Source organism: Balaenoptera borealis (genome assembly GCF_965194805.1).
Source record: "Balaenoptera borealis genome assembly, chromosome: 10".
In the NCBI taxonomy this organism is placed as follows: Eukaryota; Metazoa; Chordata; class Mammalia; order Artiodactyla; family Balaenopteridae; genus Balaenoptera; species Balaenoptera borealis.
In genome coordinates, this window is record NC_138874.1 from 30594678 (window position 1) to 30617739 (window position 23062).

Below are 23062 nucleotides of genomic sequence, written 5' to 3' on the forward strand. Positions count from 1 at the left end.
TGATCCTGTTTTGGCCTTACTGTGTTTACTGGACTTGGATGTCTGTTTTCTTTCCCAGGTTAGGGAAGTTTTCAACTCTTATGTCTTCAGGTATGTTCTACACTGCTTTGTCTTTCCTTTTTTGCTTCTGGGACCAGTATAATGCAAATATTAGTACACTTGATGTTGTTTCACAAGTCTGTTCAACTTTCCTCATTTCATTTTAATCTATTGTTTTACCGTTCATCTTCAGTGATTGCCAGTACTCTGTCCTTCAGTTTTCTGATTCATTCCTCTGTATCATTTAGTCTACAGTAGTTTCCTTTAATGTATTTTTCATTTTGGTTATTGTATTCCTCATCTCTGTTTTGTTGTTCTTTAATGGTCTAACTCTTTTTAAAAAAAAAATTCTAACTTCTTGCTCTGGTCGTCCATTCTTCTCCTGAGTTCTTTGATCATCTTTACAGTCATTACCTTGAACCCTTTGTTGAGGAGATTGGCTATCTCCACTTCACTTAGATCTTCTTCTGAATTCTTATCTTGGTCCTTCATTTGGATCGTGTTTCTGTGTCACCTCATTTTTCTTAACTTCCTGTTTTTATTGCTATGTGTGTAGTAGGTTCGTTACATTTCCTGACCTTGGGGAAGTGGCCTTTTGTAGGAGCTGTCCTATGGGTCCCAGCAGCCCCCTCTCCCCTGGTCACTAGAGCTATATATTCTAGGTGTACCCCCTATGTGGGCTGCTTGGGCTCTTCTGCTGTGGTGGGCTGACTACTGTGGGTAGTCTGGTAGGCTTGGCTGCCCCCAGACTGCTTGTTTGCCAGGCTCTGCCTTGTATGGAGGCTGTCTGTGCTGCTTGGTGAGACTAAATCATAAGGCAGCTGGCTGCACAACTCTGGGGGACACCAAATCTGGTGCTGGTTCACTTATGGGTAGAATTGCAGTCCAGGTGATATCAGGGCTAGTGCCCAGTCACTGGTTCTGGGGCTATGCTGGCTACTGGGAGGAAGAGACAGGTTCTGCGTTCTGGCTGCAGGGCCCAGGAGCCACAGAGTTGGTGTTGGATCACTGTTCCTGACACAGCTCTCTGCAGGGCCGGGGGTATCCCTAATCTTGTGTTGGCATTCTGATGGGCAGGGTCAGGACCCAGCTGAGTCCATGGCTGCTTCTGGCCTGCAATTAAGTGGCCTGGTTACACAGGCTGCTGGGCTGTGGTATTCCTGGAGCTGGTGTGTGCCTGTTGGTGTATGAGGCTGATCCCACTGCTAAAGCAGGTTTGCTGTTGGGTAGGTCCAAGCTCCATCCAGTCCCTGTGCAGTTACCACCTGCCAATGGTGAGGCTGACTCCAAGGCCAGAGCAGGCTCACTTGTCAGAGGGGCCAGGGACTCTGGGGCTGGTGCCTGTCCACTGAGGTGTGGAGGCTGGTCCTGGGGCTTTTGGTGGCTGGACCCATGTCCAGGGGCAGCTGTGCACTGAGAGGATCAGAAGGCAGCCTGTTTGCTGGTGGATGGGGCTATGCCCCTGCTCAGTTAGTTGCTTGGCCTGCAGCATCCTAGTACTTGTGTCTGTAGTCTGGTGGAAATGGGTGGGGCTCGGTCCTGAGGCTGATAAGCTACAGGGAGGATTCTGAAATTATGCTTGCTGGTACCAGCGTCCACGAGGTAGAAGGAGCTCCCCCGAATGGCTGCTGCCAGTGTCTCTGTCCCTGAGGCTGTGCTGTAGTTGCCTCTTGCCTCTCTGGGAGACTCTCCAAGATCAGGAGGTAGGTGTGACCCGGGATCCTTTCAAATGACTGCTTCTGTTCTGATTCTCAGATCATGTGGGATTTTGTGAGCATCTTTTAAGAGTGGAATCTCTATTTCCCACATCCCTCTGGCTCTCTGGAAAATAAGCACTACTGGTCTTCAAAGCCCAACTTTCTAGGAGCTCTTCTTTCCACAACAGGATCCCTGGGCTTGGGAGCCTGATGTTGGCTTCATACCCCTTGCTACCTGGGAGCACCTCTGAAATTGTAATTATTCTCCCATTTGTGGGCCACCCACTTGGTGGTATGGGTCTTGACTCTATTGAGATTTTGCCCTTCCTTTCTGTCTTGTCGAGGTGCTTTCCTTATATCTTTAGCTGTAAAACATCTTTTATGGTAGGTCCCGGCCTTTTTCATCAATTGCTGTTCTGTAAACAGTTGTGACTTTGGTGTGCCCATGAGAGGCATCAAGCTCTGGGTCTTTGAATGCTACCATGTTGGACAATCTCTCTACTTCATTCCTAAATCATATTATTTAAGTTTTCTTAGTATCTTATTTGATTAGCGACAGTTTGAAATTTATTATCACTCATGTTTACTTCGCCTGTCTAAAAAAATTGAATAGTGCATTCATTCAGTTTGAAATGAAGGTAGGGACCTGTGAATTTCCATACCTCAAAAATCAAGGATAGGACAAAAGCCTTTTCTACTTGTGTTACCCTCAAACTCTGCACCCCACCCCAGCCTGGGGATTAACCTCTTGCACCCATGCTCACCTTCTGTTTTCGGACCGTTAACCATCATTGCATCTGTATGTGTGTTGACAACGTGAACTCTAGTCTTTGCAGTTTTTGTGTTTTGTTTTTTGGTTTAGGGAACAGTCCTACTATGAATGTACATTTACTGCTCTACTGAAGTTCATATATAAACCTGTCAAGCACATTACCAGAATTGGAATTGCTTGTATATACACTTTGATAAATTTTAGAGACAATGGTAGAACAGAAGTAAATTGTATTTCAAATGCCACAATATTCTCACACCATGAAAACCCTTCCCTTTTTAATATATTTGTGTGTAGTTTATCTTTATGCCCATACTATATTTCCCAGAGATGGGTAAGTGTTATGTTTCTTGCTGGCACATTTACCGTATTGTTCAAAGACAGGCGTTTAGTGGTTTTAGCATGATCCTATTTCCATGAACTCGCAAATACAAGATCTTCTCTCACACTGTCTTTTACTCCCTGCTGTTTTATATTGCCCTCCTAATTCTCAGTCCTGGTCTTTCTTTATGTTCTTCATCAACCTGGATAGGTTATACTATTTTCTCCCTTATTCAAGACCAATAGAATAGAATAGAATACAACACCCAGAAATAAACCCTGATATATGGCCAAATGATTTTTGACAAGTTGCCAAGACTTTTCAAAGTAGAAAGGATAGTATTTTCAACACATGGTGCTGAGAAGTCTTGTGGGCAACATGCAAAAGAAGGAAGATGGACCCTTACCCAACATCATATGCAAAAAATAATGAAAACGTATCAAGAAACTAAATATAAGACCTAATAATATAAAAAGTCTTAGAAGAAGATAGAGGACAAGAGCTTCATGATATTGGATTTGGCAGTGTTTTCCTCCATATGAAACGAAGGAACAACAAAGGTACAGCTAACAAAAAAATAAACAATTTTCAGTACATAAGTTAAAAAAATGTGTATCAAAGAAATGTAAACAGAATAAAATGGCAACCCACAAGATGGGAGAAAATATTTCAGAGCCATCTATCTGACAAGAGATTTCTATTCAGAATATACAGAGAACTCCTACAACTGAACAAAAAGCAAACACCCTGATTCAAAAATGGATAAAAGACTTGAATAGATGGTTCTTCACAAAGATGTACAAATGACTAAGCACTTGAATAGATGCTCCATATCACTAAATGCATGTTTATATATTTGTGTGCATGCATATACACACAAGCACACACACACATACACAAGCAGAAAACAACTATTGGTGAGGATGTGAGGGAGTTGGAACCATTGTGCTATGTCAGAGGGAATGCAGAATGATACAGCTGCTTTGCAAAAGAGTATGGCAATTTTTCAGATATTGAAAAATAGACTTACTACATGATCCAGGAATTTTACTATGAGGTGTACCCAAAGGTATTGAAATCAGGGTCTTAAAGAAATATTTGTACTCCAGTGTTTAGAGCAGTAATAATCACAGTAGCTAAAATATGAAAGCAACCTAAGTGTTCATCCACTAGTTCCTGGATAAGCAAAGTGTGGTATACCCATATAATACAATATTATTCAGTGTTAAAAAGGAAAAGATCTAGGAATATGCTACAACATGGATGAATCTTGAGGAAATTTAGCTACCAAAAATGCCATTTTTGTGACTTTTAGTGAGTCATAACAATACAACTACTTATTTCAATTATATGGGGGTACTTAGTGTAGTCAAAACCATAGAAATTGGGAGGGTAATGACGCTTTTCAGGTGGTTATGGAACAAAAAGGAAAGTTATATTTAAAGGATATAGAGTTACAGTTTTAAAACGTAGAAAAGAATTAGAAAGATAAATGGTGATGTTGATCGCCCAATAATATGAATGCATTTAATATCACTGAACGGTGCACTTTATAATAACTAACATGTTATATTTTATGTTATTTGATTTTACCAACATACAAAATTGGGAAAGAATGTAATATCAGGAAAGGGAGTGGACCTGGGATAGAGCAGAGAGTAATCAGAAGGGTGAGACACTGCATATGTTGAAGAAGAAGAGCTGAGAGTCTTCATTGGCCAGAAGAGACTTTATAAAAGAGAAAAAAAAATTACTCTGAGGGTGTATTAGATAGATATCTGTGGGTGTGCTGCTATCTCCCATGGGTTATCTTAAAGAGTCTTTAATAAAGTCCATAAGGCTTGCTGAGGCTTTTTTAAAAACTGGATTCCCTAGGAGATAATTAGAGGGTGGTACTTAAGTCTATGTCTAGGTTGACAGATTTTGCAGGGAAGACGAACCTGAGAACAGTGGAGGTCTTAAGAGTGTAAGTACATGGAAATTAGAAAAAAATAATAATAAAGGGAATTAGGAAAACTTTGGACTTTGAAGGTCATGTATTATTACTGAGTCAGACCTGAGGTTTCTAAGGAGTTATATACACAGTTGCTATTTGGATTACTTGTTGATAAAGATAAGTGGAAAAACTAGAGTCGTTCCCAGGTGTAGGTAAGATATAATGAGAGGATGGAGGTGGAAAGTAGGGAGACCCAGAGAAAAGTGGGAAGGTCATATTGGGCCAAGATGGTGGTAATATCCGACAGAACAGACGGTAGGACAGACGATGGATTCATCTTTTTTATTTCGCCTCCCCCCCTCATCCTTAATAATTCTTTGGGAATATTTCACTGCTCTGTGATGCAGGTACAGAATTCGAGTGAGGAGGCTACACCTTCAGTGTCCAGCTGTCTGAGTCCTCAGTGTGCTTCAAATGATGGAGAACTATTGCTTCTTTATGAGAAGGGTTAGTACCTCATAGCTAAGCTTAAGCTGGAGCTTATGCAATATTGATTCCATTTTATATATACTGTTGGCATGGAGGTTCCTCCTCCTCTTTTCTTGAACATTATGAAATGAATCTATATTTCTCAGTATTTGGGTATATCAGATACATACGTTAATAAAGGAATCTTATATATTGCTCCCTGCATAGTTTGCTCTTTCTTGTTTCTCTTTTACCTTTACTAAATTAGCACAGGGAGAGACCTTGAAATGTTCTAATCAGGAGAGATTAGAACATCATATTTCTAGAGAGGTTGGTTGGACAGAGCAGGGGTCCCAGTGAGAATCCAAGCTTCTGTTTCTACTTGGAAGTGTACCTGTGTAGAATAGAGGGCTCCAGGAAATATCCTAGAATATTCCAATGTCCCTGTGGGAGATCATTAAGAGAGGCAGGATCTGTTACCAGATCGGTGTACTATGACATGTTTGTCAGTCATCTGATGTGAGATTCTCAGAGCCAATCCCATATGGTAGGGCTGAGTGCAGAGTGATGAAGAACCTGTGAAAGCCTTTGATTGCATGTTAAAGATGAAGCTCTGATTTCGGGGAGAATTTTCTTACCTGACTGAATGTCACCCTTCTGTGGGGATGAGATTCTGTGCTTTTCCTCTGTTGATGACCACTGACTGCAGATCATTAGAGGATCATGTCTAGAAAACATTCTTTATTTAATTTCTTAAAGAAGAAAGCATAGAAAACATTTTTATCCACTTTCAAATTGAGGATCAAGGGGAATGACATCAGTGAAAATGTCAGAGTAGGGAGCTCTGGCTTGTGTCCATCCCCAGAAACACTGACATACGTGGTAAAACCTGTCAAAATGACCCTATCAACACCTGTAAGTTTTCTTTTCTTTTCACGCTGTAGATTTATCTTTCATTGAAACTTGACTTACTACAGGATGTGGAGAATAAACAGGGAAGTAGAAACTGTATTTCCTGATGAGAGAATCACTAAGTCACATTAGCTGTTCTGAACTCTGCCTTACTCACCGTGACTCTAATTAAAACAAACAAACAAACAAAACACTTTTTTTTTTGGTAAGTCAGTTCTGACATTTCCTCGTTAAAGACAAGGTAACAGATACAGACTTAGATCTACCAGAATTGAGCAAACTTTTGATTGTACCTGTGTTGAACATATGAGCATGACCTGCTACAAATCTTCATTATACTTATTGCCACAACGGACAAATTCCCTTTTTCCACTCCTGATATGTTGCATGTAAGGAATGCATAGGTCACTAACCCCAGCTGGTCACAGGTAAACTCTGCCACATGGATTACTGCATGTTTTCCTGCTGGAAGACCACACATTCTCGAGGATCATGCCTGCAGAGTATCTGGGCTCTTCTTTTTTTCTGGATAAAGGTTAGATAATCACCTAATTTTATGAGAAATATATAAATTGTATTTGCATATTCTTCAGGTTTTTATTTATCCATTCTCTTTCAAGTCCTAAGTGCAAATATTAAAGTGATTTCCAAGAGGGTGGTATATAAGACAGCTCCAAAATTAGCAATAAATCATAATACAATTGTGAATGCATTAATGTGTGATTAATATGTAGATACTTATGTAAATGCAAGTTTAGTAATGCTTTGTGGAGAGCTTCAGAATCTAGGTATTAAAAAAAAAAAAAAAAGAAGGAGTTCTTGAAACTCTCAGGGAATTATAGAGAAGTCTTTGTGTCTATAAATATCATTCTGAAATAATGCATATTCTCAGAAATAAACTAGGCATAACATTGTAGGAAAAAACTTCATGAAATGAAAGAGCATGTGAGATGGCCATACAAGAAAAAGAATATTCTCAGAGAATAATGAACAGTGTGGAGTTCAGCAGAAGGGTCATACACATTCAGAGAGCAAAACTTTGGAGAGCCTAATTGTGAGTTCCTCATATTTCATCTTTGGAGACACGGTAGTCATTTGAAATATGATGTTATAAGATGACGTTAACATACTTAAATACTTTCGTTTAGAAATGACCACTTAGAACCAGAGTAAATGAAAGAGAACACAACATTATGTTTATGTTGATTTTTAAAGACCTCAGGTGAGTGCTGATTATTTAAAAATGCATGATGTCTTTCACTGCAAAGTAAATGAGCTGTTACAGTGGAGGATTACTGGACTGAATGTCAATATTATGACATAGTATGAGTGTGTTTCGTGTTTGGTAATTGCAATCATTGTTGCTTTTGTTGTGGTCATCCATTTACAGTGCTTGGTGTCAGTTGATTTATCTCTTGTAAAAATAAAATACAGTCTGTGTGCGTGTGAAAAAAAAACATACATGATGTCTTGACTAAAGTTGTATGGAATTTGAGATCTGGAAAAAAGCATTTCTTTTCTGTAATGCTAGGATGATAATTGGACATTTTTGCAAGAAAGAGATTTCAGGATGCAAATCTCGTGTCTCTAAGGTGGGAAGTCAGTTCATGGTGGAACATTCTATTAAACTTGTGTGAGTGGAGAAATATTTCTTTGGAAGGAAGAGGTCACGAATCCCTTTTTAATAGTTAATGGTTTATAGCATACCGAATGAGCAAAATGGCTATTTCTGAACTTTAGAAAAAAATAATATAGTTTTTCTGCATTTATAACATGAGGCTAATGTAAAATATCAAAAATTCTTTATTTTGAAAAGCAATGTAATCAATTTGACATAATTCATATATATTGAACCTGTGGTACACACACACACAGTAAAACTTACATTCAGAAAATTGTTTGCACTTAAGAAATATTTTCAAGTGTAGTTGATTTACAATGTTGTGGGTTTTTTTAAATACATGTTTATTGGAGTATACTTACTTTATAACACTGTATTAGTTTCTGCTTTACAACAAAGTGAATCAGCTATATGTATACATATATTCCCCATATCCCCCCCCCCCTTGAGCCTCCCTCCCACACTCCCTATCCCACCCCTCTGGGAGACATAAAGCACCGAGCTGATCTCCCTGTGCTATGCGGCAGCTTACCACTAGCTATTTTACATTTGGTAGTGTATATATGTCAGTGCTACTCTCTCACTACGTCCCTGTCTCCCCTTGCCCCTTGTGTCCTTAAGTCCGTTCTCTACATCTGTGTCTTTATTCCTGCCCTGTCACTAGGTTCGTCAGTACCATTTTTCTAGATTCCATATATATGTGTTAGCGTACGGTATTTGTTTTTCTCTTTCTGACTTACTTCACTCTGTATGACAGACTCTAGGTCCAACCACCTCACTGCAAATAACTCAATTTTGTTGCTTTTTATGGCTGAGTAATACTCCATTGTATAGATGTGCCACATCTTCTTTATATATTCATCTGTCGATGGACATTTAGGTTGCTTCTATGTCCTGGCTATTGCAAATAGTGCTACAGTGAACATTGTGGTACATGTATCTTTTTGAATTATGGTTTTCTCCGGGTATATGCCCAGTAGTGGGATTGCTGGGTCGTATGGTAGTTCTATTTTTTAGCATTTAAGGAATCTCCATACTGTTCTCCATAGTGGCTGTATCAGTTTACATTCCCACCAACAGTTCAGGAGGGTTCCCTTTTCTCCACACCCTCTGCAGCCTTTACACATTGTTGTGTTAATTTCTGCTGTGCAGCAAAGTGATTCAGTTTTATATATATCTATCTATATATCTATCTATATCTATATATCTATATCTATATATCTATATATATTCTTTTCCATTATGGTTTATCACAGGGTATTGAATATAGTTTCCTGTGCTATACAGTAGGTCTTGGTGGGTTGTCCATCCTATGTAGAATAGTTTGCTTCTGCTATTCCAAAACTCCCAATCTTTCCTTCACTCTCTCCTTGGCAACCACAACTCTCTTTTCTATATCTGTGTGTTTGTTTCTGTTTCGCTGGCATGCTCATTTGTGTCCTGTTTTCGATTCCACATATAAGTGATATTATATGGTATTTGTCTTTCTCTCTCTGACTTACTTCACTTAGTATCATTATCTCTAGGTCCATCCATGTTGCTGCAAATGGCATTATATCATTCTTTTTTATGTCTGAGTAATATCTTTTGTATACGTATACCACACCTTCTTTATACACTCATTTTTCAATGAACATTTAGGTTGTTTCCATGTCTTGGCTGTTATAAATAGTGCTGCTATGAACATAGGGTTTCATGTATCTTTTTGAATTATAGCTTTGTCTAGATATATGTCCACAAGTGGGATTGCTAGATCATATGGCAACTCTCTTTATAGTTTTTTTGAGGAACCTCCATACTGTTTTCCATAGTGGCTGCACCAACTTACATGGCCACCGACAGTGTAGAAGGGTTCCCTTTTCTCCATACCCCCTCCAGCATTTGTTAATTGTAGATTTTCTTTTTAATGATGGCCATTCTGATCAGTGTGAAGTGATACCTCATTGTAATTTGGATTTGCATTTACCTAATAATTAGTGATGATGAGCACCTTTTCATGTGCCTATTGGCTCTCTGTATGTCTTCTTTGGAGAAATGTTTATTTAGGTCTTCTACCCATTTTTCCATTGAGTTATTTGTTATTTTGTTATTGAGTTGTATGAGCTGTTTGTATAGTTTGGAAATTAAGCCCTTGTCAGTCTCATCATTTGCTAATATTTTCTCCCAGTCCATAGGTTGTATTTTCATTTTGATTATGGTTTCCTTTGCTGTGCAAAAGCTTATAAGTTTGATTAGTTCCTGTTTCTTTTTTGCTTTTACAGTAAGTCCCCTACATATGAACAAGTTCTGTTCCAAGAGTGCGTTTGTAAGTTCAATTTGTTTGTAAGTCCAACAAAGTTCGCCTAGGTACCCAACTTACACAGTCGGCTGTATGGTATTGTACCGTAATAGGTTTATAATACTTTTCACGCAAACAATACATAAAAAACAAGCACAAAAACAAAGAAAGCATTTTTAATCTTACAGTACAGTAACTTGAAAAGTACAGTATTACAGTACAACAGCTAGGATACTCGGGCTGGCATCGAGGGAACAGGCGAGCAGAGTTACTGATTGGAGGAGGGAGGGGAGGTGGGAGATGGTAGGGGTGAAGGATTATCAACAGTAGGAGACAGAGGGCAAGCTGCAATTTCACTCATACCTGCCGTTGATGGCAAAGGTTCTGGTTCCTTGCTGGATTTAATTCTATCTACCCTCTTGAAAGAATGATCCATTGATGTCTGGGTAGTAGCTCTTTTTTTCTCATCATAGATGACAAGGTAACACTGGATTGCAATCTGAATGGCTGCTGCCACCTTTGGGTCCCATTCTAGGTTCGGGTCCTGTGCCTCAAAAACTAACAGTGCTTCCTCAAATAACGAAGATTCCCTTGCCATTTTCTGTGTCGTGAATCTCTTCAGTTCTTCAGTTACTTTTTCTTCCTCCTGTCCCTCTTCATCCTTTCTCTGGGCCTCCAATTCCATCAGTAAGCTCCTCATGTTGCACAGCAAGGAGTTCAGCGAAATCGTCCTCTTGCAGATCTAGCTCCAGCTTCTCGCTGAGGGTCACTACGTTGCTGAAGACCTCTTCGGACTTCTGATCTACCTTCTCAAATCCACAAAAATCATGAACAAACTGTGGGCAAAGGTTCTTCCAAACCCCATTCATCGTGACCGCCATACCCTCACACCATGCAAAGTCAATGTTTTTTATGGTCTTGTAGATGTTATAGTCCTCCCAAAGCTGTCCCTAGGTTGTTCCTGATTTGTCACTTACCTTTACTGCCTGACAAAAAGTGTGACATAAATAATATTTCTTGAAAGTCGCTATAACGCCCTGGTCCATAGGTTGGATGAGCAATGTAGTATTTGGTGACAGATGCAGTACTTTGACGTTGGGATGAAAGTCATCCATGAATGGGGGGTGGCCCAGAGCATAGTCGAGCAGCAAAAGAATGTTTTGCTGGAACGTCCTTCTCCAAGCAATATTTCTCTACATCTGGGATAAAGTGGTGGCAAAACCAGTCTTGGAACGTGGCCTGTGTAATCCGGGATTTGGGGTTACGCTTCCACACAACAGGAAGAGAGCCCTTGGCTATGTTTTTAAGGGTTCTTGGGTTCTGTGAATGATAAACTAAGAGAGGTTTCAGCTTCAATTCACTGGAAGCATTGCCACCAAACAACAGTTAGCCTATCCTTTGCTGCTTTACAGCCCGGCATCAACTTTTCCTCCTTACTGACGTAACTTCGGTCTGGCATCCTCTTCCAGTACAGTTGTGTCTCATCCACATTAAAAACCTGGTTGGGTAAATACACACCATCATCAATAATTTCTCAAAGTGTTTCTGGAAGTTCCTGGACAGCTATCCTATCTGCACTTGCTGTCTCTCCACTTACTTTTACATTGTGAAGGCTGGCTCTAGCCTTGAACCGATGAAACCAGCCATGGCTGGCATTAAAAGATGTGCCCTCTGATTCTTTGCCATGTTTCTTCTTCAAGTCTTCATAAAGGCTTTTAGCTTTCTCTTGAATCAGCGTTAAGTTGAGAAGGACTCAGCGCTGATGTTGATCCTGCATCCGCACACTGAGAAGTTTCTCCATCTCCTCCATCACTTTTCCATGCTTCTTGGATATTGTGTCAACATCGTCGGCACAGCAGACTTCACATGTTCCATGATCTTGTCCTTGTTCTTTAGATTCGTGCCAATGATTGAATGATTCATATTATAAGAATGAGCGATGTCTAACATCTTTTTGCCTCGCTCCACTCTCTCAATTACTTTCACTTTTGTTTCCGTCATTATCGCTTGGCGCTTCTTAACAGTACCAGCTACATCACCTCTGCTTTTACGCTTGCTTCCAGACATCTTGGGCTTGAAATAAAGGTACTGTACTACTGTACTCTATACAGTACTGCAAAGTACACAAAAGCACAACCACATATAGAGGAAGCACGCACGTGACAATGTATGCCAGACACGTGAACTAACTTACATGATTGGACACGCGAATGGACGTTTGCATCTTTGAAAGTTTGCAACTTGAAGGTTCGTATGTAGGTGACTTACTGTATTTGTACTGCCTAGGGAGAACTACCTAGGAAAATTTTGGTATGACTTATGTCAGAGAATGTTTTGCTTATGTTCTCTTCTAGGAGATATAAGGTGTCCTATCTTATATTTAAGCATATAAGCCGTTTTGAGTTTATTTTTGTGTATGGTGTGAGGGTATGTTCTGACTTCACTGATTTGCATACGGCTCTCCAACTTTCAAAACACCACTTGCTGAAGAGACTGTCTTTTCCCCATTGTATATTCTTGCCTCCTTTGTCAAAGATTAATTGACCATAGGTGTGAGGGTTTATTTCTTAGCTCTCTATTCTATTCCATTGATCCAGGTATCTCTTTCTGTGCCAATACAATGCGGCTTTGATTACTGTAACTTTGTAGTATTTTCTGAAGTTTAGGAGGGTTATGCCTCCTGCTTTGTTCTTTTTCCTGGGGATTGTGTTCACATTTCTGACTTTTTATGGTTCCAGATACATTTTAGGATTATTTGTTCTAGTTCTGGGGAAAATGTCATGGGTAATTTGATAGGGATCACATTAAATCTGTAGATTGCTTTGGGTAGTATAGCCATTTTAACAGTATGAATTCCTCCCATCCAAGAGCGTGGGATGTCTTTCCATTTCTTTGAATCATCTTCAGCTTCCTTTACTAATGTTTTGTAGTTCTCAGTATATAAGTCTTTCACCTCCTTGGTGAGGTTTATTCCTAAGCATTTTATTTTTTTGATGCCATTAATAAAAGGATTGCTTGTTTACATTTCCTTTCTGATATTTCATTGTTAGTGTAAAGAAATGCAACCAGGGACTTCCCTGGTGGCTCCGTGGTTGAGAATCCGCCTGCCAATACAGGGGACACGGGTTTGAGCCCTGATGCAGGAAGATCTCACATGCCGTGGAGCCACTAAACCTGTGTGCCACAACTACTTAGCCTGCACTCTAGAGCCAGTGAGCCACAAATACTGAGCCCATGTGCCACAACTACTTAAGCCTGCATGCCTAGAGCCCGTGCTCCACAATAAGAGAAGCCACTGCAATGAGAAGCCTGCGCACCACAAGAAAGTCTAGTCCCCACTGGCCACAACTAGAGAAAGCCCGTGCACAGCAATGAAGACCCAATGCAGCCAAAATAAATTTAAAAAAAAAGAAAGAAAAACCAGGAAATGCAACCAATTTATATATGTTAATCTTGTATCCTGCTACTTTGCTGAATTTGTTTATCAGTTCTAGTAGTGTTTGTGTGGAATTTTTAGGGTTTCCTTTATATATATTATCATGTCATCTGCATATAATGACAACTTTACCTCTTCCCTTCCAATTTGGTTAGATTTTATTTCTTTTTCTTGTCTGATTGTTGTGGCTAGGACTTCCAATACTATGTTGAAGAGAAGAGGTGAGAGTGGGCATCCTTGTCTTGTTCCAGATTTTAGCGGGAAGGCTTTCAGCTTATGAACGTTGAGTATTATATTGGCTGTGGGTTTGTCATAAATAGCTTTTATTATGTTGAGATATGTTTCCTCTGTACCCACGTTGGTAAGTGTTTTTACCATGAATGGATGTTGAAGCTTTTCAAATGCTTTTTCGCCATCTACTGAGATGGTCGTTTGTTTCTTGTGTTTCCTTTGTCGATGGGGTGTATCATGTTGATTGATTTGCATATGTTGAAACAGCTTTGTGAAACTGGGGTGAATCAAATTTGGTCATGGTGTATGATCCTCTTATGTGTTGTCGGATTCGGTTTTCTAATATTCAGTTGAGGATTTTTGCATCTATATTTATCAACGATATTGGCCTGCAGTTTTCTTTTTTGGTAGTGTCTTTCTCTGTGTTTTTTTTTTTAAAGTCTTTATTGAATTTGTTCCAATATTGCTTCTGTTTTATGTTTTGGTTTCTTGTTTGTGAGGCATGTGGGATCTTAGCTCCAAAACCAGGGATCGAACAGGCACCCCCTGCAATGGAAGGCGAAATCTTAACTGCTGGACCACCAGAAAAGTCCCCATCTGTTTTATTTGTTTTTTTTTTAAGTAAATTTCTTTCTTTCTTTATTTTTGGATGCATTGGGCATTCGTTGCTGTGCTCGGGCTCTCTCTAGTTGTGGTGAGCGGGGACTACTCTTCGTTGTGGTGTGCAGGCTGTTCATTGTGGTGGCTTCTTTTGTTGCAGATCATGGGCTCTAGGTGCGTGGGCTTCAGCAGTTGTGGCTATCAGGCTCAGTAGTTGTGGCTCGTGGGCTGTAGAGCGCAGGCTCAGTAGTTGTGGCACACAGGCTTAGTTGCTCCATGGCATGTGGGATCTTTCCAGACCAGGTCTCGAACCTATGTCCCCTGCAGTGGCAGACAGATTCTTAACCACTGTGCCACCAGGGAAGTCCCCCCTCCCCATCTGTTTTTGATATCAGCGTGATAGTGGCTTCATAGAATGTCTTTGGAAGTATTCCTTACTCTTCAATCTTTTCGAAGAGTTTGAGAAGAATCAGTGTCAGTTCTGCTTTTTATATTTGGTAGAATTTGCCTGTGAAACCATCTGATCCTGGACTTCTGTTGGTAGGGATTTTTTTTAAATTACAGATTCTATTTTTTAAAAAATTCTATTTATTTATTTATTTATTTTGGCTGTGTTGGGTCTTCGTTTCTGTGCAAGGGCTTTCTCTAGTTGCAGTGAGCGGGGGCCACTCTTCATCACGGTGCGTGGACCTCTCACTATCGTGACCTCTCTTGTTGTGGAGCACGGGCTCCAGACGCTCAGGCTCAGTAGTTGTGGCTCACGGGCCCAGTTGCTCCGCGGCATGTGGGATCTTCCTAGACCAGGGCTCGAACCCGTGTCCCCTGCATTGGCAGGCAGATTCTCAACCGCCGCGCCACCAGGGAAGCCCTCTATTTTGCTTTTAGTGATCAGTATGTTCAAGTTATCTATTTCTTCTTGATTCAGTTTTGTTCGGCTGTAAAAAAACAAAATATATTTTTAAGTTATGTTAGCAGCTAAATACTTACCATGTATTAGACCACAAAAGAGAGAAGAAAAAATATTAAAATATTTTTTCAAATACAACAAGTATTGAAATGTTTTAAAGAAATTGGTATAATAATACTAATTACAATAATGACAAATTGTTCTGAACTTAAAGACTACTTATATCTAAGATGCATATTATATGCTTATTGTTTTATTGTTTTTAAATACATGGAATGTTTTCTCCTTTCTAATGTAATTCTTTTATTTTACCTGTATATTGTGAAAAAAATTTAGTTGCACATAATATAAAAAATTACACTTTAATAGGAGATATTAATCCATTTACATTTACTATGGTACTGAAAATACTTAGGTTTAGCGTTCCATGTCATTGAGTGCTCTTTTTTATTTATTTATTTTTAAAAAAAGATTTAATTTGGAGGGGGGGGCATAAATTATTCATTTATTTATTTAATTTTAACATCTTTATTGGACTATAATTGCTTTACAATGGTGTGTTAGTCTCTGCTTTAGAACAAAGTGAATCAGCTATACATATCCATATATCCCCATATCTCCTCCCTGTTGCGTCTCCCTCCCGCCCTCCCTATCCCACCCCTCTAAGTGGTCATAAAGCACTGAGCTGATCTCCCTCTTCTATGCAGCTGTTTCCTACTAGCTAGCTATTTTACATTTGGTAGTATATATAAGTCCATGCCACTCTCTCACTTCGTCCCAGCTTACCCTTCCCCCTCCCCATGTCCTCAAGTCCATTCTCTATGTCTGCGTCTTTATTCCTGTCCTGTCCCTAGGTTCTTCCCAACCGTTTCTTTTCCTTTTCTTTTTAGATTCCACATATATGTGTTAGCATACAGTATTCGTTTTTCTCTTTCTGACTTACTTCACTCTGTATGACAGACTCTAGGTCCATCCATCTCACTACAAATAACTCAATTTCATTTCTTTTTATGGCTGAGTAATATTCCATTTTATATTGAAGATGTGCAACATCTTTTTTACCCATTCATCAGTTGATGGACACTTAGGTTGCTTCCATGTCCTGGCTATTGCAAATAGAGCTGCAATGAACATTGTGGAACATGACTCTTTTTGAATTATGGTTTTCTCCAGGTATATGCCCAGTAGTGGGATTGCTGTGTCATATGGTAGTTCTATTTTTAGTTTTTTAAGGAACCTCGATACCGTTCTCGATAGTGGCTGTATCAATTTACACTCCCACCAACGGTGCAAGAGGGTTCCCTTTTTTCCACACCTCTGCAGCATTTATTGTTTGTAGATTTTTTTGATGATGGCCATTCTTACCTGTGTGTGGTGATACCTCATTGTAATTTCGAGTTGCATTTCTCTAATGATCAGTGATGTTGAGCATTCTTTCATGTGTTTGTTGGCAATCTGTATCTCTTCTTTGGAGAAATGTCTATTTAGGTCTTCTGCCCATTTATGGATTGGGTTGTTTGTTTGTTTTTTTTTTTGATATTGAGCTGCATGGGCTGCTTGTAAAGTTTGGAGATTAATCCTTTGTCAGCTGCTTCGTTGGCAAATATTTTCTCCCATTCTGAGGGTGGCCTTTTCGTCTTGTTTACGTTTTCCTTTGCTGTGCAAAAGCTTTTAAGTCTCCTTAGGTCTCATTTGTTTATGTTTCTTTTTAATTTCCGTTTTCTAGGAGGTTGGTCAAAAAGGATCTTGCTGTGATTGATGTCATAGAGTGTTCTGCCTATGTTTTCCTCTAAGAGTTTGATAGTGTCTGGCCTTACATTGAGGTCTTTAATCCATTTTGAGTTTATTTTTGTGTATGGTGTTAGGGAGTCTTCTAATTTCATTCTTTTACCGGTAGCTGTCCAGTTTTCCCAGCACCACTTATTGAAGAGGCTGTGATTTCTCCATTGTATATTCTTGCCTCCTTTATCAAAAATAAGGTGACCATATGTGTATGGGTTTATGTCTGGGCTTTCTCTCCTGTTCCATTGCTCTATATTTCTGTTTTTGTGCCAGTACCATACTGTCTTGACTACTGTAGCTTTGTAGTATTGTCTGAAGTCAGGGAGCCTGATTCCTCCAGCTCTGTTTTTCTTCTCAAGATTGCTTTGGCTGTTCGGGGTCTTTTGTGTTTCCATACAAATTGTGAAATATTTTTGTTCTAGTTCTCTGAAAAATTCCATTGGTAGTTTGATAGGGATTGCATTGAATCTGTAGATTGCGTTGGGTAGTAGAGTCATTTTCACAATGTTGATTCTTCCAATCCAAGAACATGGTATATCTCTGTATCTGTTTGTGTCATCTTTGATTTCTTTCATCTGTGTCTTATAGTTTGTTGAGTAAACGTCTTTTGTCTCCTTAGGTAGGTTTATTCCTAGGTATTTTATTCTTTGTGTTGCAGTGGTAAATGGGAGTGTTTCCCTAATTTTTCTTTCAGAATTTTCATCTTTAGTGTATAGGAATGAAAGAGATATCTGTACATTAATTTTGTATCCTGCAACCTTACCAGTTCATTGATTAACTCTAGTAGGTTTCTGGTAGCATCTTTAGGATTCTCTATGTATAGTATCATGTCATCTGCAAACAGTGAGAGCTTAACTTCTTCTTTTCCGATTTGGATTCCTTTTATTTCTTTTTCTTCTCTGATTGCCGTAGCTAAAAATTCCAAAAGTGTGTGGAATAATAGTGGTGAGAGTGGGCAACCTTGTCTTGTTCCTGATCTTGGTGGAAATGTTTTCACTTTTTCACCATTGAGAACGATGCTGGCTGTGGGTTTGTCATATATGGCCTTTATTATGTTGAGGAAAGTTCCCTCTATGCCTACTTTCTGGAGGGTTTTTATGATAAATGGGTGTTTAATATTGTCGAAAGCATTTTCTGCATCTATTGAGACGACCATATGGTTTTTATCCTTCAGTTTTTTAATATGGTGTATCACATTGATTTGCATGTACTGAAGAATCCTTGCATCCCTGAGATAAACCCCACTTGATCATGGTGTATGATCCTTTTAAGGCGCTGTTGCATTCTGTTGGCTAGTATTGTGCAGTGGATTTTTGCAGCTATGTTCATCAGTGATATTGACCTGTAGTTTTCTTTCTTTGTGACATCTTTGTCTGGTTTTGGTGTCAGGGAGATGGTGGTCTCATAGAATAAGTTTGGGAGAGTTCCTCCCTCTGCTATATTTTGGAAGAGTTTGAGAAGGATAGGTGTTAACTCTTCTCTAAATGTTTGATAGAATTTGCCTGTGAAGCCATCTGGTCCTGGGCTTTTGTTTGTTGGAAGATTTTTAATCACAGTCTCAAGTTCAGTGCTTGGGATTGGTTTGTTTGTAGTTTCTATTTCTTCCTGGTTCAGTCTTGGAAGGTTGTGCTTTTCTAAGAATTTGTCCATTTCTTCCAGGTTGTCCATTTTATTGGCATATAGTTGCTTGCAGTAATCTCTCATGATCCTTTGTATGTCTGCAGTGTCAGTTGTTACTTCTCCTTTTTCATTTGTAATTCTGTTGATTTGAGTCGTCTCCCTTTTTTTCTTGATGAGTCTGGCTAATGGTTTATCAATTTTGTTTATCTTCTCAAAGAACCAGCTTTTAGTTTTTTTGATCTTTGCTGTTGTTTCCTTCATTTCTTTTTCATTTATTTCTGGTCTGATCTTTATGATGTCTTTCCTCTGCTGACTTTGTTTTTTTTTTTTTCTTTCTTTCTCTAATTGCTTTAGGTTTAAGGTTAACTTGCTTATTTGAGATATTTCTTGTTTCTTGAGGTAGGATTGTATTGCTATAAACTTCTCTCTTAGAACTGCTCTTGCTGCATCCCATAGGTTTTGGGTCTTCATGTGTTCATTGTCATTTGTTTCTAGGTATTTTTTTATTTCCTCTTTGATTTCTTCAGTGGTGTCTTGGTTATTAAGTAGTGTATTGTTGAGCGTCCATGTGTTTCTATTTTTTACAGATTTTTTTCCTGTAATTGATATCTAGTCTGATAGCATTGTGGTCGGAAAAGATACTTGATATGATTTCAATTTTCTTATATTTACCAAGGCTTGATTTGTGACCCAAGATATGATCTATCCTGGAGAATGTTCCAGGAGCACTTGAGAAAAAGTGTTTTCTGTTGTTTTTGGATGAAATGTCCTATAAATATCAATTAAGTCCATCTTGTTTAATGTATCATTTAAAGCTTGTGTTTCCTTATTTATTTTCATTGTGGATGATCTGTTCATTGGTGAAAGAGGGGTGCTAAAGTCCCCTACTATGATTGTGTTACTGTCGATTTCCCCTTTTATGGCTGTTAGCATTTGCCTTATGTATTGAGGTGCTCCTATGTTGGGTGCCTAAATATATGCAATTGTTATATCTTCTTCTTGGATTGATCCCTTGATCATTATGTAGTGTCCTTCTTTGTCTCCTGTAATAGTCTTTATTTTAAAGTCTTTTTTGTCTGATATGAGAATTGCTACTCTAGCTTTCTTTTGATTTCCATTTGCATGGGATATCTTATTCCATCCCCTCACTTTCCATCTGTATGTGTCCCTATGTCTGAAGTGGGTCTCTTGTAGACCACATACATACCGGTCGTGTTTTCGGATCCATTCAGCCAGTCTATGTCTTTCGGTTGGAGCATTTAATCCATTTACATTTAAGGTAATTATTGATATGTATGTTCTTATTACCATTTTCTTAATTGTTTTGGGTTTCTTAGTGTAGGTCTTTTCCTTCTCTTGTGTTTCCTGCCTAGAGAAGTTCCTTTAGCATTTGTTGTAAAGCGGGTTTGGTGGTGCTGAATTCTCTTAGCTTTTGCTTGTCTGTAAAGGTTTTAATTTCTCTGTCGAATCTGAACGAGATCCTTGGTGGGTCGAGTAATCTTGGTTGTAGCTGTTCCCCTTTCATTACTTTAAATATGTCCTGCCAGTCCCTTCTGGCTTGCAGAGTTTCTGCTGAAAGTTCAGCTGTTAACCTTATGGGGATTCCCTTGTATGTTATTTGTTGTTTTTCCCTTGCTGCTTTTAATATTTTTTCTTTGTATTTAATTTTTGATAGTTTGACTAATATATGTTTTGGCATGTTTCTCCTTGGGTTTATCTTGTATGGGACTCCCTGCGCTTCCTGGACTTGATTAACGATTTCCTTTCCCATATTAGGGAAGTTTTCAACTATAATCTCTTTAAATATTTTCTCAGTGTCTTTCTTTTTCTCTTCTACTTCTGGGACCCCTATATTCGAATGTTGGTGCATTTAATGTTTTCCCAGAGATGTCTCAGATTGTCCTCAATTCTTTTCATTCTTTTTTCTTTATTTTGCTTTGCAGTAGTTATTTCCACTATTTTATCTTCCAGGTCACTTATCCATTCTTCTGCCTCAGTTATTCTGCTATTGTTTCCTTCTAGAGAATTTTTAATTCCATTTATTGTGTTGTTCATCATTGTCTGTTTGCTCTTTAGTTCTTCTAGGTCCTTGTTAAAGGTTTCTTGTCTATTCTCCATTCCAGTTCCAAGATTTGGGATCATCTTTACTATCATTACTCTGAATTCTTTTTCAGGTAGACTGCCTATTTCCTCCACATTTGTTTGGTCTGGTGGGTTTTTACCTTGCTCCTTCATCTGCTGTGTGTTTCTGTGTCTTCTCATTTGGCTTTGGGGACTGTGTTTGGGGTCTCCTTTTCAGAGGCTGCAGATTCGTAGTTCCCGTTGTATTTGGTGTCTGCCCCCAGTGGCTAAGGTTGGTTCAGTGGGTTGTGTAGGCTTTCTGATGGAGGGGACTGGTGCCTGTGTTCTGGTGGGTGTGTCTGGATCTTGTCTTTCTGGTGGACAGATCCGCATCTGGTGGTGTGTTTTGGGGTGTCTGTGACCTTATTGTGATTTTCGGCAGCCTCTCTGCTAATGGGTGGGCCTGCATTCCTGTCTTGCTAGTTGTTTGGCATGGGATGTCCAGCACTGGATCTTGCTGGTCTCTGAGTGGAGCTGGGTCTTAGCGTTGAGACGGATATCTCTGGGAGAGCTTTCGCCATTTGATATTACAAGGTGCCAGAGGTCTCTGGTAGACCAAAGTCCTGAACTCGGCTCTCCCACCTTAGAGGCACAGGCTTGACACCCGGCTGGAGCACCAAGACCCTGTCAGCCACACAGCTGGGGGTGAGAGCAAGAGGTAGCTTTGGTACATCTCAAAGACCACCAATGAGGTTCACTGACCATTTTCTCTCCAGAAGTGAAGAAAACAAAATTCAGACTTTGGCTAGTCAGCCACTTTGGTAGCCAGCCTCCAAGATGGACCTAATTATCCCCTAATTATCTCCCAGTCTCCATGTACCAGTGTGGCTCCTCGCACTTGAAAAGGGTTGACTGTTTAACTAATAAGAAATTGCAGAAATGACAAAGTGCAGCTTCCAAAGTTATAAAAGACATTGCAGCTTCTGCTTTGGTTTCTGCTAGATCACTCATCCTGGGGTAAGCCAGCTGCCATGTCATGAGGACACTCAAGCAGCCCTAAGGAGAGATCCATGTGGCAAGGAACTGAGGCCTCTTACCTACAGCCACGTGAGTGAGTCATCTCAGAAGTCAAAAGATTTAATTTTTTAAAGTTTTGGTTGTGTTGGGTCTTCGTTGCTGCACAGGGTTTCTCCAGTTGTTACTAGAGAAGCAGGGGTTACTCATCGTTGTGGTGCACGGGCTTCTCCTTGCGGTGGTTTCTCTTGTTGTGGAGTATGGGCTCTAGGTGCATGGGCTTCAGTAGTTGTGTCATGCAGGCTCAATAGTTGTTGCTTGCAGGCTCTAGAGCACAGGCTCAGTACTTGTGGCACACGGGCTTAGTTGCTCTGCGGCATGTGGGATCTTCCCAGACCAGGGATGGAACCCCTGTTCCCTGCATTGGCAGGCAAATTCTTACCCACTGTGCCACCAGGGAAGTCCAGTGTGCTCTTTTTTAAACCTAGTCTGTTTTCATTATTTTCTATCTTAACGATTCTGTATTAAAGAAAAAAAAAATAATACTCCTTTCTACCCCTCCTCTTTGAGGATTATATATGAAGAAGTATGTCTTATTTATTAACCTCAAATTTTCACCTTACTTTTAAGAAGTAATCACAATGTCAAGTATTTAATACTTTTCACTTCCACCTTGAAAAGCATGGATATTAAAGTGCTAATACAATTACCTTCCCTGGTCTATCTTTTTTAGTTTTTGTTATGTATAAAAAACAACGAAAAACATGCATGGTTTGTAAGGAAATGACAAATTTCAGAAAATTCAGCATCTGAATACACTCTAAACATAGCTTCTAGATAAAGACACAGAAAATTGCCAGATACTCAGAGGTCCCCTGGTCCCATTCTAGTGACTCCCCTTAAGGTTTAATATTGTTCTGGTATCTAACAAAAAGATAACTTTACCTGTATTTTGTATTTGATATAAATGTTATGGCACAGTAAAATCACTTTTGGATTGGGCTTTTTTATTTTATGTTGTGTGTGAATATGCCTATATGGTTGTCTGTTGCTGTGATCATGCATTGCCACTGTTGCATAGGATTCCATAATGTAAATATTTAACTATTAATTAATTTATTCCAATATGTATTACAATATGAGTGATTTTCAGTTTGTGTCTATTGAGAACAGCACTGGTATATAAATTCTAGAACTTGAGCTTTGGTGATGTGTGTATAAATTATTGTTCAGTATACACGTAGTAGTAAAATGTTCGAGTCATAGCTTTCTTGTGTTTATCTTTTTAGATATTTCTAAATATTTTCAAAACATTTGTATGATTTTTCATCTTCAGCAGCAGTGAATGAGATTCAAGGATTATACA